Here is a 19,742-nt window from a genome sequence, read left to right on the forward strand (position 1 = left end):
TAAATATTTAAAAACAAAATACAAGATGAGAAATACTTCACTGAACGAATGATGTACTCAATACAAACACATAACGAATAAAAGAGACGTACAGCACAGATAAAAGAACATTCACAACTACTGGCAGGTATTGAAAACTAATTGTAGGTATTTCGTTGCACCTGATAAAGCTATACACATCTTTGGATTACAATGTAAAGATAGGAGAAAAAACGTGACCTTGTTGTGAACTTCAGATGACGAGGGCAATGTTCCAACCAAAAATAACTGTAAATTATACGATAGAAGTTTAACCAACCAACCGGTTAAAAGGAACAAAGGATTAAATGTTTAATCTTTTAAAAAAAAAAAGATCAATTGATACACGCCTGCGAAACCCAATCATTGCCATGATATCCTTTCATTTGCACTACTAGATAATTAAAAATGTGGGTAGGTATTAACGTTAACACTTTACAGTAACAAAACAATACACAATAATTCTTGCAATCTGATTGGTGAATAAAGCCTAAAGAGAACTATAAATATAACTAATAGTTGAAGGCAAGCAATATAAGTAACAGCCTTAAGTGAAGTTTTTAGAAGCATCAGTAGTTGTTTAAAATGGATCTTTCAGCTGGAATTGCGATGATGTTTAAAAACCATGAGAGATTCTCTTGTGACAATCATCTGCAAAAAGATTGGATGGGCATTTTCAATTCAATTGTGAAAGCTGATGCCGTGCAAACGAAGCTTCTACTAGAGAAACAGTTGGATGTTGATATTAAAACCAATCTCAAAACTACGTTATTAATGTTAATATGCAAAACATTTCCCGCCAATAAAGAAGATGACGTATATTCCTTAGCTGTGTATTTGCTTAAAAGAGGAGTTAATGTGGACGAAATTGATGTTTTTGGAAAGACGGCTATACACTATGCAGAAAACAATGGATTTTCAAAAACTACAAAATTACTTCTGTCGTGTGCATTGATTGATCAATTCAACCTCAGTTGACCGGAAACAAGTATCATATCATATAAACATTACGGGAGATGCCACAACATGCTGAAAAATATTCATATGGCGATTTTTATCATTTCATTGCTTACCCCAGGAGTAGATTACCTTAGCCGTATTTGGTACAACTTTTAGGAATTTTGGGTCCTCAATGCTCTTCAACTTTGTATTTGTTTGACTTTTTAACTATTTTGATCTGAGCGTCACTGATGAGTCTTATGTAGACGAAACGCGCGTCTGGCGTATAAAATTATAATCCTGGTACTTTTGATAACTATTATAAGAAAACGGGTTTAACTTTTAGAGAATAACAGATCTAAGCAGAAGTAGTTTCACCTCATCGGCCTCAGTGAACATTATATCTCTCCGGTTGATAAATCATTGTTCAAACTCATCAAAGTCACTAATTGTATAATGTCCTATTCCTTTTTCATATATTTATGTACATGTGTCTGTTCGAACAATAAAATGTATATTTAATCATCATTTTTAAATCAAAGTCTTTAATTATAGTCTAAATATTCAAATAAAAGATTATATTGATTCAGGAGTGGTTTATTGAACATACAAAAATAACATGCACTTAAATTTCATGATGCAACATGCAGGTTGACTGCTGAGAAAATAGAGTTTTATATATTCAACAGCAATGATCGTTCATCCTTATGTCTTTCTTTGTTGTGACGCTATACAATTATTTCAGGTAGGGGTCAATGTGGGATATATAAGAACGTTCAAATCCTCTGATTTTGATTATATCTGTCCTAATACAGAAAGCTCGTGTTCAGTTGCTGTCATTTGTTGATGAGGTTCATAAGTTTTTCTTGTTTCTATTTTTTTTTTATATTATAGAAAAATTGTTTTTTTTCCCGGTTGAACTTGGACATATACTGGTCTAGAACCAAGTTAGAAATATGGCCATTGTTATATTATAGTTTATTTCTGTGTGTGTTACATTTTTTCGTTGTGCTTCCGTTGTGTCGTTTGTTTTCTCTTATATTTGAGTGTGACTTCACATTACTACGAGACGTGTGACGGTACTTTTCTATCCCAAATTCATGTCTTTTGGTTTTGATGTTATATTTGTAATTCTCATTAGATTTTCTCTAATGCTTAGTCCGTTTCTGTTACATTTTAATGTTGTGTCGTTGTTCTTTTTTTTTTTATATCTAATGCGATTCCCTCAGTTTTAGTTTGTTACCCCAATTTTGTTTTTTTTCTATCGATTTACGAGTTTTGAACAGCGGTATACTGTTGCTTTTATTTACTTATACAAATTTGGATGGAAAGTGTCTCATTGTCACTCATTCAACATCAAATTCATTAATTGGAGTACGCCAGTCGCTCGTTTCGTCTACATAAGACTCATCAACGACGCTCATATCAAACTAGCAAAATAGTTGAACAGCATTGAGAAATCAAAATTCCAAAAAGGTTGTGCCAAATACGGCTAAGGTAATCTTTGCATGGGATAAGAAAATCCTTAGTTCTCGAAAAATTAAAAGTTTTGTAAACAGGAAATTTATAAAAATGATCACATTATTGATATTCATGTCAAAACCGAAGTGTTAACTACTGAGCTGGTGATACCATCCCGGACAAAACGTCCACCAGCAGTGACATCGACCCAGTGGTGTAAAATAATTTAGTACACCAGACGCGTTTTTCGTCTACATGAAACTCATCAATGACGCTCATATCAAAATATTTATTAAGCCAAACAAGCAAAATAGTTGAAGAGCATTGAGGATCCAAAATTCCAAAATGTTGTGCCAAATAAGGCTAAGGTAATCTTTGTCTGGGATAAGGAAATTCTCAAGTACATGTTTCTGTAGTGATATTATCATGTTTCTATTAAAATTACATCAGCTGTTATAATTCGTTATTCTTGTTTTCAAATGTACCGATTGTGAGTATGTTATCTAAGCAATTAATTACCAGTATTGTACTCCAGTTTCCGGTGCATGTCAAAACATGGAGGGAAACAAAATAATGCATTTTTTTCTGAATTTTTTTTTGAACTCATTTTTTTCTGTTTGATTATAGGTTTATGCTGAATTGAAACATATGTATAGACTTTAAAAAAAATCTTGCATCTTTTGGGGAATATCAATCCAGGAAAGTGGAAGGATATCATGTTTACTGGAAGTGGTGCGGCCTAGTAAAAATAGCATACAGAAAGTAGAAAAAAAAATGTTTTGACTTCAGGATTGCGTAACTTTTTATTCTTCGTGGCAAGACCCCCTTTTTTGTATTACATCACAATTTCACATTAGTACAAACATGATATGAACATGAAATTTTTTTCTATGTAGCAATTCTATTTTTTTATTTTCAAAGATCATCTGTTTTGCATGTAAGCATATGTAGCAGTCAATTACATGACTGCAACCTTAAGGAGTATTAGATTTAGCAAAGAAATTCTATTTTACTTAATCGAAATGTAAGCATTTCTAGAAGGACAACATGTACTACATGTGCATGATTCCTAAATGTAACAGACTATGTTATTCATATATCATATCTGTTTTAAAAAAAATATATATTAAAAATATACGTTCAACAATTACACATGCCGAAAACTAACCTTAAAGTAAATTCACTCTCTGCAGCTTTTCTGACGAACACATTTAGTCTTTGCGAACAAGTTTTTCCTGGCAAATATCAATTTGATAATACATTATATAGGACGAAAATCTGTTTAAATATTTACACTTTAACCAAAGAATAGGCTGACATCTGCGCTTTTTTTTTTTTCATTTGGCGCACGCGGTTCCAGCGACATTAAAGGTTGTCATTCGAACACTTTAATTAGTTTCAAACGTCAAAATTTTAAGAAAGAAAAAAAATTGTGAAAATTTTAAATCATTTGTTCAAAAAACAATTACAAACATTTGAACTTGTAAATTATGGTTTACAGCCTCTTCCAGTTTACACATAAACTTACTTTTGGATTCCGATAATTGGTTTCTTCAAACTGATTAAGTAATTTTGTCTGAAATAAAGGATACAATTTGCCTCTTCCATTTTAAAAAGTTCGCACAAGGTCTCATATAGCTTTATCTATACTGATTCCAAAAACATAAGTTTACTGTATACTTTTGCATGGTTATTAATTATTTTACATGTAATATGAAAGATAATCAGCTACTTTCTGTTTATTGAAGAAACCGATGTGCGCCACAAGACAAAAAGTGGCAAAAAAAATAGGGGCTATTAAGAGCCTGTGTCGCCCACATTGGTTTATGTGCCACATGTGGAGCTGGATATACTGGAGCATCTGAGATCACCCCTAGTTTGTGTTGGGGTTCGTGTTGTTATTCCTTAGTTGTCTATGTTGTGTCATGTGTACTAGTGTTTGTCTGTTTGTCCTTTTTCATTTTTAGCAATGGCGTTGTCAGTTTATTTAAGATTTATCAGTTTGACTGTCCCTTTGGTATCTTTCGTCTCTTTTTTAAACAAAGGACACAGATGGATTCATTATAAAATATGTAGCAACCCAACAACCAGTTGATCAATTCATCTGAATTTGTCAGGGCAGAAATATATTAACTTAATAAACAATTTAACCCCTGTCAGATTTGCTCTAAATGCTTTGTTTTCAGAGTTATAAGCCAACATTTACATTTTACCCCCTTTGTTCTATTTTTAGCCATGGCAGCCATCTTGGTCGGTCGACCGGGTCACTTGACACATTTTTTAACTAGATACTCCAATGATGAATGTGGCCATATTAAGTCAAATTTGGCTCTTTAGTTTCTGAGGAGAAAACGGACGCCAAGTGTTTAAAAAAGCTCACTTGGCCCTCTGGGTCAGGTGAGCTATAAATAAAATTATCAGAGCAAAATCTCATGTCCTTCTACGGAAAATTTAAAATACCTACACAATCGGTATCACCCATTGTTTGAAATGATTTTTTTATATAAACTTTAATGCAAAAAACATGTTTATCTTCCCTACGGATCATTTTCATTTTGAGTGAAAGCTTATCAAACACAGGTCATAGTATTTTTTAAATTCTATGAATTTTATTATCCCAGGCATGGATTATCTCAGTCGGATTTGGAACAACCTTTCGGAGTTGTAGGTCAACTTTGTACTTGTTTGACTTTATTATCTTTTTGATCTGAGATTCACTGATGAGTTTAATGCAGACGAAACACGTGTCTGACGTATTAGATCATAAGCCTTGTACATTTGATAACTATTTATAGTACCTAACCATTTACTTAGGATACGTTTTATGTTGTACAGTGGACTTCTAATTCTGACAGACACAAACTTTGTAATATGTTTGCAACAAATCATTATGACAGCCATGTGATCAAACCAATTGTTCAACCTATTTATTAGGCTTGGATGACATTTACTTCCGCATGGTATCATAGATCTTTTGCATTTGCAAGTCTTGGTTGTGCACGATCCATTTCATTTACACCTTTTGTTTACGATTGAAAAGCTAGCTTTTTTTTTTGCTACAGTGATACCGAGGTCTTGGACCATATATATCTACGGTGTTTAAATAAAGCTCTAGATCTCAAATATCGTAATATGATGGCAATGCACCATAATCAAAAGACAACTTAATAACTGTCGAGTGACTTCTTGTGTAACAATTCATTAAGAATTTTTTGAAATATTATTGTTTATGTCGACATATTGCCATTTACTCGTATATAAAATATTTGTTATGACCATCGGTAATGACCATCGGTATAAAATGTAGTTATTATAGTTTGGACTTGTAAGTAAAATTAACTATGTGAAACTTCTAATTTTTATTTAGCTAATCTCTGTATTTTAATATAATAATAAAATTACCTTTATGATAGCATCTTTTTAATGATGAAGACTTTAGAAGTATTAAAAGTAAACTGTAACAGAGTGTTAATTACCCCGACCATACGCGTACGGTCGGACCATTATTTTAATATCATTTCGTTTTGTTTAGAAATGAAGTGTGAACTTTATGTTCCTCAATGTAGCACGTACTACTTCTATCTTTGCATTCGGCATCGGATATTCCAGTGTCATATATTCTTTGATTCGCCATTGTGTAGGCATCAAACGTGCACGTTTACGGGAAACACCTGTTGTAAAAACGGAGTCGTTGAAACGCATATCTCATACGTTTAAGCCTTTAATTTCAGACACTTTATTAATCTGTAAATCTGTATATTTGTCAGATATAATCTCTGCTAATTGAATTTAAATCACATGCTTCTAATGATTTCAGTAGGATCATTTTCATTTGGATTGTAAGCTGTCAAGTTCCAGATCTAGAAACGTGAACGGAATTAAAGTGTAATACCTATGTCGTAGATTTTGTACTTTGTTGAAAAGTCAAGTTGTAATAACATTTCATGCAAAAAGAATCACGTTTTAACAAAGTCATTTGGACATCATTGTTTTCAAACGAAATTGTTCATAAACCTTTCTTTTTACATATGTTTTTGATTGATATTGATGAAGATTATTAAACAATGTGGACTGCTGTATCCCAATTTTTGAAACACACAATTTCTAAGTACTAAATAAGTTTTTAAATTTGTTTAAACATATTTAAAATGCTAATCAAGAAATGTTGATGTTGTCAATTATAAGTTGTAATGTTGTTTTTTTGGGGTTTTTTTCTTCGTAAAGCAAATGTAAAAAGAAAACGTTTACGTCTCAAACCAATGATCTAGGTATGGAAACAATGCAATATATATTTGGATCCTTTCGAATTAGTTTTAAGATTGGACCGTTTTTTGAATTTCACTTTACGCATACTGTCTATGGTAAATTAATTGATAATGTATACATTTTAACGATTTCATGTCGGGCCATACTTTGCTTTACAAATAAACGAAAAACCTGTATGTTTAAAGAAAAAAGATATGAAAAATGTTCTTTACCTTTAAATGAGAGCTTGGCGTCATTAGTTGAAATTGTTTCTAAAATTGTCCGTTTTATGTAAATTTCGCAAAATGATGCTTGAAAGCCAAAAAAAAATTTAAGCGGATTTGAATTTTCCGTGGTGTCCCGACATTCAGTATTACTACCTTCAATATTGTTCCTTATAAACGGAAAAAATCATCTTTCAATCGAAAAAAGTCGTGTTTTTTTCTGGTGACTAGTATATGTACATCTTAAAATTTATTTGTTTAGTACTGGATTTTATCCTACCAAACAGCTACCATATCTTTAGTGTGCGTCTTCACTCCTGCGACGTATGTGGTATTTATGCAAAGCTGTTGGTCATGTCTAATGTTGTTCGTATTAAACAAATGGGGTTCAAATGGAATTTATGAATCAAATGTCGTTGTGCATAGAATATTTGAACACACATTATTTATTTGAAGATAATTGAAAATAACAAATGTATACAGCAATAATTAAAAAAACAACTGATAGTTTTAATATTCTGTAAACAGAATTACCTAGTACCTTGTTTCTCATCTGTAGCATAACAACAGTTGCTATCATGACTAGGAACACAAATTAAAGAGATTTTTTCTTCTGTAAGTAACATATAAAATAGATAACTCCGATGTTTTCATGCGAAAAAAAAAACCAACACTTCAATAACTACATTTGAAAATGCCTGCACCAAGTTAGAAACATAACAATGCATTCCTTTGATGTGTTTAATTATTTAATTTTCCCATTGGATTTTGGACTTTCCGTTTTGATTTTTTTCTCGGAGTTCAGTATTTTTGTGATTTTTGTTTTGTTACCTAATCTTGTTAAATATCACATGTTATTGTCATCTTTATTTTTGCAAATTTACACTTATGTCAATGAGAAGGTAGACTTGCATGTAGAGGTGGATTTATATTATTTCCTAAAGATGAGTAGTTTATTTTAAGTTCCCGACTATTGTATGTCCATTTGCTTTTCTAGCATTCGGCATCGAAAGTTCCATTTACGTAGATCGGTTTTCTCATCATTGTTCTTCCTCTTGGATTTTTTTTAAGAATGGGGTCCATTTTAATTTTTTCTTTAATTTTTTTTCTATATTCTTTGATTCCTGATAATTTAGGTATCAAAAGTGTTCGCTGTCAGGAAACACATGTGAACATTAAATCGATATCACAAACTCATGTTACGTTTCTTGTTACTTGACAGCTTTTAAATTCATTGTTTATCTACATATTTGTCAGATATCATATTATGTCAAGTGGATATTAATCACATACTTTCTACCTATTTGAACTTATTTATTAGACATGCGCGTTTAATTAGAGGGCAGTGATTGTATCATACGATGTAAATATTAACAGAAGACACCAAATTTTAACATCCACAATACGTATGATGTCTATTTGAAATTCGAGTAACAATACTGTTTTTGCACAAAATAGTTTGAAAAAAGTAAAATCACAAACATACTGAACTTAGAGGAAAATCAATTCGGAAAGTCCAAAATCACATGGCAAAATCAAATAACAAAACGCATAAAAAACGAATGGACAAGATCTGTCATTTTCCTGACTTGGTACAGGCGTTTTCAAATGTAGAAAATGGTGTATTAAGCCTGTTGCTATAGCGCTAACCCTCTCACCTTCATGATAAACTTACTTTTGAACAAAAAAGCAAATAAAAATTATTATTCTTGGTTGTTTTTGATTGATAATCTTTCTAGTTTTTTTTTTTTTAATCTAAATTATATGAATTTGTCTATATTCATTGACGAAGACTTGAGTTGTTATGTCAAACAGAGCCTTTAACAAAATTAGAAGAAAAAAAAATGATGTTAAACAAAGTGGACCTCAATTCGTTTTTTTTTTGTAAAATTAAATGTAATCACATTTTGGGTTCAAGTTAATACTTTTTTATATAGAGACTCGGCACTATTTAGAACTTGACATAGTTTTGAAGGCGATATTTTTTATCTTTCTTTTTGGACGTTCTAAGATTGTTTGTACTTCACGATTCGTTTATGCGTCCAACGTATTGCTTCAATGTTTATTTCAGGATTACCAGCTGTTGAATGATATATAATCTTAATTAAAGCTCCAAACGTTGATTGTTCGATCGGTCCCGTTTCGCATTGTTTTATTTCATGTCAAAAGTATATGCTACCTGTGCAACAATAATTTTGTTTACTGCGTCTTACAAGTTCAACTTGTATATCAGTACATGAATTTACTTGTTTTAAGTTGGAAAAATTCTAAATACAAAGTCTTCAATTGTTGGCAAATTCAGGCGATATTCATAATATAAGACCCCTATGCAAAACATATTACCAATCAGCTTTTTGTCATTCTTGAATGATCCAACATCAATTATAGTCTTATCAATGCACATGTATTCATGCACTTGTATAAGGTCGATTTCTGTCCGACGCAGTTCAGGCCATGTATGTACACATAAAACGTTTGCGACTAACAATTAAGGTACTAGCTGTTATTCCAGACAATTCAAATTATTGAATAATGTGAGGATAACTGTAATAATTATAAAAAAAAAATTAACAAACAAATGAAACATTATCAAACGATATATTCCCAAATTTGAAAAAAATAAAGTGCCAAATACAGAAAAACAGAATAATCAAACGGAAAAACATGAAAATTAAATATAACAAACCCCTAAAGCATACAATAACAGAAATCATAAAAATATTTTGTTATTAGGGGAAATTTCTCAGTAGAATATTGACATACATGCTGAAAGCCTGATTGACCTATATATATGCAATTGTTTACCTTAAGCATTATTCATTTCATTGTATGAAAGAAAAATGAACTGGTGCATGCCAATATGTTAGTAAAATGACGTTTTAATTGTGGATGAGACATTCCCGCCAATGTGTTACAAAACAAGGGAAAGCATGGAAACAAGAACTTTAAGCTAGGGTAATCTAATAGATGTGATCCGACTCAGATCACTTGTAGTAGAAAAAGAAAGCTAGAATATAATCAAAAGGAATATTCGTGTTCATTAGTCGATGGCAAACTGCCAACACCATTGCAAAGGTACAAAAACACACTTATCATACAATAAATATCCTATTGATAATGAATGGATGCACGTGATTGCTTAAATACTTAGAACGGAGTTCAAAGCTGCAAGATTATTCATAAAAATTCTGAAATATTGCACTATAGTGAAGCATACTCATAGCTTCTTCGTACACCGTTTTGTACTTCTATTTGAAAAAAATGAAAGCAACACATTCATACGTCTGAAGCGTTAGATTCATAAATGTTAGGTTTACGCATTTTCTAATTGTCATGATCTTGAACTGATCTTGAACTTTTTTTCAGATATAACTTTCAAGTTTGATTGATTTTAAGCGCCACTAAAAAGTACAAAATAAATAAATTTCGAATTTTCGTAGAATTTTTTTTTTTTTTAATATATTCCAAACATTGTTTTTTTACTAATAGTATCTTTCAACACAGTTCTCGAGCAGAACGAATGCAACAAGATAATAGAAAAAAAAATCAACACTGATGAAAATATGAAAAACATATAACATAACGTTATTTTTCCATGGAGTGTTAAAAATGATATTGGTATACGTTTACTTTTTAAGGCTTTGCAAACTAAACTTTACAATCCGTTTATTTTTTTTTGTGTTATTTTTGTGTCCAGCAAACATACTTACAAATTTTGTCAAAAACACGTGTCAATAAAACTAATTCAATAATATAAACAAAGATTCTATCATTAGTACATGAACATGTGCATGAAATAGAAACTTATCACACATATCTCCCTCGTGGTTAGTATCAATATCATGTATGTAGCAGTTTATACACATATATCAATTTGACAGGTGTTTTGGATTAACGTGCAGTCACTTTGCTATACGAAATACATTTCAGGGTACATTTAATTTTGAAATGATAACAGTGTTCTGTTGACGACATAAAGATAAGGCGTTAGTTAATAGTATTGTCAATTAAACAAATGTTACAATATCGAAATCAAAGTATGCTTTAAATGTTACCGTGATTATTGTACAATGTGGTAATGTAAACAATCAAGAGAAAAACTTAATTTCAAAGGGAAAAAATAGTTAGCCTATCACAAAAACACCAACAGTAAAACAAAAAAACAACTAAACGAAAATTAAAAAAAGAAAAATTACCTAGTAGATGAAAATCGAACGTTAACCGTGATCATGTTAATGTCACCGCATGTCAGCAACGACAAAGTGCATCCTGTATTGTTGGCAATCAAAGGCATTGAATAATAAAATGTAAAGCATTTAAACCAAAGAAAAAAAAAGCATAAAAAACGGCCTTATTTATGTCAAACTAAACCAATGAACGAAAACAGATACAAAAAAATCGACTAACTACAAATTCCCGAAACTACTACAATACACATGTCACAGGGTCCGGACTTAAAACAGACGGTTCAAAAACTTTATGTACAATGTAGTCGGGTTAAACATGACAGCAAGCAAGCGCACAACATTCCCATCACATCGAACAGTAGTGTAACGGCTCCATATAACTATTTGAAATATTTAAATTCAATATACAAGATGAGAAATGCTTTACTGAACGGATTACTACTTAATAAAAAAATATAACAAATAAAAACGAATAAAAAATAGAGACATACAGTACCGATAAAAAAGAACATTCAAGACTACTGACAGGTATTGAAAACTAATTGTAGGTATTTCGTTGCACCTGCCAAAGCTATACACAAATATGGATTTTAATGTACATATTGGAGAAAGAACGTGACCTTATTGTGATCTTCAAAAGACGAGTGCAATATTCCAACCGAATATTACAGAAAATTACACGAGAGAAGTTAAACCAACTAACCGGTTAAAAGACATTAAGGATTAGATTTTCAATAATCTCAAAAAGACAAGATTAATTGTTACACGACACCCCATCATTGCTATGGTATCGTTTTCATTCACACTACAATTAAACATGTAGGTAGGAATTAACGTTAACACGTTTTCAATAAACAAAATAAACGAAATTATTCTTGCAATCTGATTGGTGAAAAAAGCATACAGGGCACTATAAATGTAATTAATAGTTGAGAGCAAACATTATAAGAAACAGCCTTTATTGAAGTTGTTAGAATCATCAGTAGTTGTTTTAAAATGGATCTTTCAACTGGCATTGCGATGATGTTTAAAAACTACGAGCGATTCTCCTGTGACAATCGTCTACAAAAAGATTGGATGGAAATTTTCAATTCAATTGTGAAAGCTGATGCCGTAAAAACGAAGCATCTACTAGAAAAACAGATTGATGTCAATGTTAAAACTAATCTTAAAACAACAGTTTTAATGTTGATATGTCAATCATTTCCTGCTAATAAAGAAGATGACGTGTATTCCTTAGCTCTGTATTTGCTTAATAGAGGAGTAGATGTGGACGAAGTTGATGTCTTTGGAAAGACGGCTATACACTATGCAGAAAACAATGGATTTTCAAAAACTACAAAATTACTTTTGTCGTGTGCATTGGTTGACCAATTCAACCTCGTTTGAACTAAACCAATTCACATATCCTATAAACTTTTCCACAGAAGACACAACATGCTGACATTCATATGGTAAATTTCATAATTTTCATTGTTTATTGTAAAATGGTTGATCTTTTAGAAACTTTGATGTATAACGTTGTCTATTATATAGAAACATATATTAATTTTTGAACAAGCTATAGTAGAAGTATTATTAGCTCGTTGGCCTCAGTGATTATCATATTTCTAGGGTTTATAAATCAGTGCTTCGACTCATCAGAAGTCTGTTATTGTATATCATATTCCATGTACTCTTTTTCAGTTTTGTGTACATATATGTATGTGCATGTATTAGATTAATTTGTCTGTTTGAAGAATACATTATATATTTAATCATCATTTTCAAATTAAAGTAGGTACATTGCATATGTAAATATTCAAATAAAAGGTTTTGTATAATCTGGAGCGTTATTATTTAACATACAAAAAGCGATGCACTCGAACTTCATGAGACATCATGTTGACTGCTGGGTTAACGGGATTTATACATCCCGAAATAGCAAACATCATCTACGATAATATGTCATGTTAATGCTGAATTTGAGTTGATCATACAATAATGCCAAACACAATTGTTTTTGAATTACCCATTTTGTAAACTGTTAGGGCCTAGCATCTGCACCAAGTTGTCTCTCGTACAATGGCTTGATAGAAAATCTACATGCATTTTTAATTATGCTTTATTACATCTAACGTAAAGTGAATGAAATTCATTCTAGAAAATATCTGTTTTTGCAACTTCGGCTTTCAAAAAGAATATAAAAAAAGGCAAAGTGTTTTATATCTAAAAGTATTAAATATCGTTTATATGATATATGACGCCGATGTTACTTTTTCAAAAAACATTTCAAATCGATGACACTGAAAAAAAGTAACGGATAATATTAATGTCACCACTGACACAATAAATACATTAATTAATGATCTGACTTTATCGAACTTGTATTTTGAAAAAAAATATTTCATCAGGTAAACTTTTTAGTTACATATAAGATGACTCCGATGTTGCTTTGTGAGGACAAACAAAACACACTTTAAATTCGAATTCGAATGACTAACAAATGTAAAGAATATCATTTATTCAACTAAACTATTAGATTATTGGCCTTCAAATATCTGGCATTTGGGCGTTCCTAATTAGGGTAGAAAAGTGCGTTTCGGACGCATGCATTTTTTTACGTTTTTTTTCATTGTTTACATGATGACTATATATTACCTTTTATCATTAATGTTTGTTCAAAGTATTGATGCAGTAGGAATATTTCATTAATGGTGTCTCAATAAACGAGTGCTAGCCACGAATGCGGGAGGTAGTTGTTATCTAGTTTACGTTGCTTCCCACTATACACGCTGCAATAAAGAGTAAGATCGAATACATGTAGCTTGGAGGCATGCTACTCTTAAGGGAGCTCGCGGGTCTAAATCACTTTTTTTTTATTTAATATAGTATTTCGCTATATTTTTCTATAAATGAGCTTTATCATATACTTAATAGAAAAATGAAATAAAGAAATGGGGTCACAGTTCATTTACGCTCACAATCTGACTTCGAAGAAAGCATACATTTTTGTTAATGTCCATTTTTTCTTTTGAACTAATAGGAGAAATAGCGGTAATATCGAAATAAAAAAAGAACTAAATTACAGAAATCGCTTAAATTTATAAACAATGATTTAGTTTATGTACAGCTTATTCGAAAACAACAATAACAAATATAGGTCACCGATGAGTTAATAAAGACATTTCAATTTTAATGCCAACAAATGTCATGTTTGCACCAAAGGGAGATAATTTTGAGCTTTTTCAATGATACCCACATTTTAAAAGTCACCTGTGGCCAACACGAATTGATTTTTTGGAATGATTTTTGTACCATATGTTAGAGTAACAACTACTCAAGGTAATGAATAAAATTTGTATTGAAAAATAAATGTTTAATATTTTCATGAAAATCTTATACCCGCAAACCTCCTTAAAATGTATCTAATATTAACATCCAACTCATTGTGCTGGTCTTGTAAAAGCTGAACACATTCATACCATATACAATGATATAAATGTAAACCACAAAACATTATTTGAATCCGTCAAATTGATGTAATAGTTGCCGCTGTAAATTCAGCCTCATTTATCTATTTGTAGGTATCGGCATTTTGATATTTTATCGATACACATACACATACACATACACATGATCAAGTTGAAGTGACTAATCGAGATTGCTTTTTTTTTTGGAATCGGAAATATAAATATTGTCACAATGGTGACACTATATTTGACTTGGATCACGAGGGTTTTCAATAATGGTACATTTTTCAGGTGTGGATTCACGATTTTGAAAATGTAAGGGCCTTGGTAGACAAGTTGAGCATGTTTTGGACCTATGTTTGTGATAGAGATATGCATTTATCCTTTATGTAGCTTCGTTTGGGGTCCTAAATCTTGAAATTTAAAAAGCGACTGAAAATAAGCAGGTATGTTTGTGCCACAAAATAGTTTTGTATTTGTTAGTTGTGCATTTTTAAGTTGTCCTACGATAGTAAACTTTGAGCGAAGTACAAGTAGGCAGTTACATGTACGTCCAGTAAGAAGTGGGCGTGAAGAGAATGTGTCACGCTCTCTACAGAATGGAATATGGTATTTTTCACGTCCATTTTGGCCATAAACTGATGTTGCTCTCGCTCTGCGCTTTACATTACAAGGACAATGTAAACCGCTGAATATTAAGTAAAGCTTTTACCTATGAAACGCTGAAATCTTAATATATAAATGCCAAGTACATATAAGAACCGAAACAATTAAAAAGATATATGGCCAAAAGGAAAGTTCAAAATATCAGAATCTATCTAAAAGGTTCTTTGTCTTATGAAGTTTAAACCTAATTGTCTTTGTAACTTGTATTTAAACAATCCATGTTAAATGATTGATTGTTGCCAGTCGCAAATATATCATGCATGTTTAGGACGATAACAAATTAACAATACATACAATATGCAGGTCCTGTAAGAGTCTGTTCAGGATGAAGATATGCAATTGTAATTACTGGCAAATGTGGGTATATTGGATAGAGACATTGCCTTGGAGAAAAAAAACCAAGTTACTGCAGGGGTTCTTAACGTGAAGAGAGCTTGTCATTCTTTCTACACGCCTCATTCTGACTAGACATCGCTGCGTACTTGCGTTTTGCACAAAGATGATTGTCGTGCGATCAATAAAAAATACGAAACTAGCCCTTATAACAAAAAGTTCCGTTTCATCAGATTCGATATTTAAAAAAAGACGTGGATAACTGGGCATCATTCCATCTTCAAGGGAAAGGGGGATGTTTTTTTGTCATAGTCTTACTTTTTTTCGCAAAGAATTTTATTCCATTTTCCCATACTATCAATAAAAATTTTGTACAAATTTAACACTATATAACATGTATAAGGTATGGGGAAAATCTAGATATAGAATGTTTTCTTCTTCATCAAATTGGAATCAAAGCACACATCCCAGCTATCGATAAAACATGAAAAACAAAACATTAAAAATTGAATGCATCCGAAGCGCTGACATGTATCCGGATGATAATTTACAAATACCGAAATAGACGATAAAAGGTTATAGATGATCGTTCAAAATGTGCATTCAATAATTTCATCTTCCGACATGATTACAGATAGTCTTAAATCGTAAAGCAAAACAAAAAATGTATCCATACTCAACACTACCAAACTATTTGGCATTACTTTCGAATAATTGCAGCTGGGAAACTTAATAGTTCTGATTTTTTTATCTGCAATACTAATCTTATGTTATAGTTTTGTAAAACGTAAACCTAATTAATTGTTTGGTGCAGGTTTAAATAGGATTAACATTTTGTTTTACTCAATAGATGCAAATTTCTAGAATACTGTTATCGGAACTGATATCCCATTTGTTTTTAAATGAAGTTTCTGCTTTTGAAAAATATTATTCTACTATCCAATTTCCTCTGGTTTTATTTAATACATTACCTAAAGTAACGGTAACTGTTCATTTTGTTTTCATCTCTGTTCGTTTCGTTCCGTTTCGTTCCTATTTTGTGTTCTATTCCGCACTTTAAGACACCTCTCTTTTTGCTGGTTTTCTATTTTTGATATCAATCAAAAATTTTATACAATCAAACTTTCAAAAAGCGAAATAATCAAAAAGGCACGTTAATTTTAGTACCTTTTAAAGTTTGATCAAATTCTTTAACTATCAAATAATTGGTGAAAGTTTAAAAAAAATAGAAATGTGATATTTAAAAAAAATTAGAAATGTGATATTTAAAAAAAAATAGAAATGTGATATTTTAAAAAATCCAATAATCTAAAATTTTAAAACATTTTATAAAAAATTGAATGGATAAGTGCTACATGGTTGCAATGATTCTTTTTGGTTTAAAGTTTAGTGTGAGACATTTTCTTAAATATATCTGTTAATAACATGCTTCTCTTGCCTTTGGACCATTTTCTAGTTTAACATGTGTAATGATTTAACAATGTTTAATGAAAGCTTGAAAATATGTGAATAAGTTCTGTCAATCTTTTACTTACGATAATTTTTATGGTGAACAGTGGAATTCAAACTCTAACAGACACACGCTTTGTAAAATGTTTGAAACAAATCATCATGACAGCCTTGTGAATAAACACATTGTACATCAACCGTACTCCTTACATAAAAATTATAAAAAAAAACAAAAAACAATTCATCATTTGATTAACAATTACAACTGATTTAAATGACCTTGTATTCTTTGTTTTTTGAGTAACCTTTCTATGTCTAGTAATGGAAGAGGATGTAAAAGATATATATATAAAAAAGGCTGAACCCCAAAATCCTCATGATGAATTGCTTTTTTGTAATACAAATAGTACATCAATTTGATTATCTCTTTTCTAAATGTTATGAAAACTCCATTTAATAGATTATCAATATTCAATGTAGACCTCATGTTTGGTTCAGAACATACATTAAAGCAATTGCCAGGTGTCTTTATAAAGGGAGCTTCCTATATATATAAGTTCGGGTCCGTTTAAAGAATATTTTTCCTGTAAATATTACCTTGACTATACATTTGTTTGAGACGGAAGCCAGTCTACAAATTCGTATTTTCACCAATGAGGAGATAGACTTCCATGTACAGATGGATTCGAATTAATATTGTGCTCTCTGGTTTTTTTTATCATATCATTTCTTTTTGTTTAGAGATGAAGCGTAAATTTTAGCTCCCTGATTTAGCACGTACTACTTCTATCTTTGCATTCGGCATCGGAGGTTCCAGTGTCTCATATTATCTGATTCCCCATTTTTAGGCAACAAACGTGCTCGTTTACAGGAAGCACTTGTTGTAAAAATCAAATCGTTAAAACGTATATCTGATACGTTGAAGCCTTTAATTTCAGACACTTTGTTAATGTGTATATTTGTCAGATATCAAATCTGATAATTTAATATAAATCGCAGGCTTCTAATTATTTCAATAGAATCATTTTCATTTTGAATGCAGCTGTCAAGTTTAAGATCTAGAAACGTGCACAGAATTATAGTGTGATATCTTTATCATAGGTTACAGTCTTTGTTAAACATGTACAGTCGACATCACGTTTTAACAGGTACAAACTGTATCATGTTTAAAAACAATATTTGAACACTCTTGTTTTCAAACGAAATGGTTCAAGAACCGAAACTTTGGACAGAAACACACAAAAAATGCATAATTTAAGTTATCTTGATAATTTGTTTCTGATATGACCATTCAAGGTTTTTATGAATTGGACGTTTGTTTCTTTTTTACATATTTATTTGGTTTTATATTAATTAAGATTATATAACAATGTGGGCTGTAACCTGTTATGTATCTTTGTCCTTTTCACGATAATATAATGGGATGGTATTCGACTGTCATACTAGTGACAAGTTAAGCTGGCTACAAAACCAGGGTTTATTGCCCATTTCTGCAAAAGAAATACCTGTACTAAATCAGAAATATGACAGTTGTTACCTGTTCGTATGATGTGTTTGAGGTTTTCATTATGTCATTTAACTACGGCATTTCGTTTTGAATCTTTTTCTGAGACGGTATTGTATGTGTTATTATACTTTTTTTCACTTTCATTAAGGAGAGCTGACTTTGTTAATCTAGAATAGATCCCAAAACAAAAATCCTTTCTATTTTACTTTCTTATATATTATGAAATCAGTTCAAAATATGTACAGCTTGAAAGATATCTTTTAGTCACCTTCCTGGATGTTATCATATCAAACAGCTACAATACTTTTAATGTACGTCTTTACTCGTATGTGGTATTCGTTTTAAACAAAGTGGGTTCAAAAGTATTTTTTTTGTGTCAAATGTAGTTGTGTATAAAATATTTGAACATAAATTATTCATTTAAAGATAATTGAAAACAACAATTGAATACAGCAATAAGTAAAACAAACCTGATCTTTTTGAAATATTTAAATGCTTATTTCGTTTCTGTGTGTGTAACATTTTAATGCTGTGTCGTCATTTTCTTGTATTTAATGCGTTTCCCTCGGATTTGGTTAATGACCCGGATTTGTTTTTTTATCTATCGATTTATGAGTTTTGAACATCGATATACTACTGTTGCCTTTATTACACAGATATCCTTATAATGTTCAACTATAGCCTATCAAAAGTTGATATCATGACTAGGAAAATTAATAGAAGTGCTTTCTTTTGTGTAAATATATAGACAATAACTGTCTCGTGTCTTTAAATATCAGCTGTATTTGTACGAGGCTAGGAAACAAGGATTATGCGGGCTTTTAACGAGCTACTACAACTGTGTCGAGCCGAGTACAAATACAGCTGACATTTGAAGACACTAAACAGTTATTGAAGAGACATGTATTGTCGAAATGCGCATCTGGTGCAACAAAATTGGTACCGTTGATTTTATTATTGTCTTTATCCTGCATTTACTTCTGTATATTATTTGTGTTTTGAAAGACACAAAAACACCCGTTTTGCATTTATGTTCGATTTGAAATCCATTGAGGCACGTGTAATAATACGATACAGTAATCACATTTTCAGCTAAAGACGGGTTCGAAAAAAAAGAATCTCGAATGGTTAACAATAGTACAATGCTCAAGGTTAATAATTATCTATTTTAACAAAACAACTAATTTAAACAGTAAAAACAAATAACAAAGCATTGTCCAATATGAAACAGGAGTGTATGAGTTGTACTACGCTTCATTTG

This window comes from Mytilus trossulus, unplaced genomic scaffold, assembly GCF_036588685.1.
Source record: "Mytilus trossulus isolate FHL-02 unplaced genomic scaffold, PNRI_Mtr1.1.1.hap1 h1tg000050l__unscaffolded, whole genome shotgun sequence".
NCBI lineage: Eukaryota > Metazoa > Mollusca > Bivalvia > Mytilida > Mytilidae > Mytilus > Mytilus trossulus.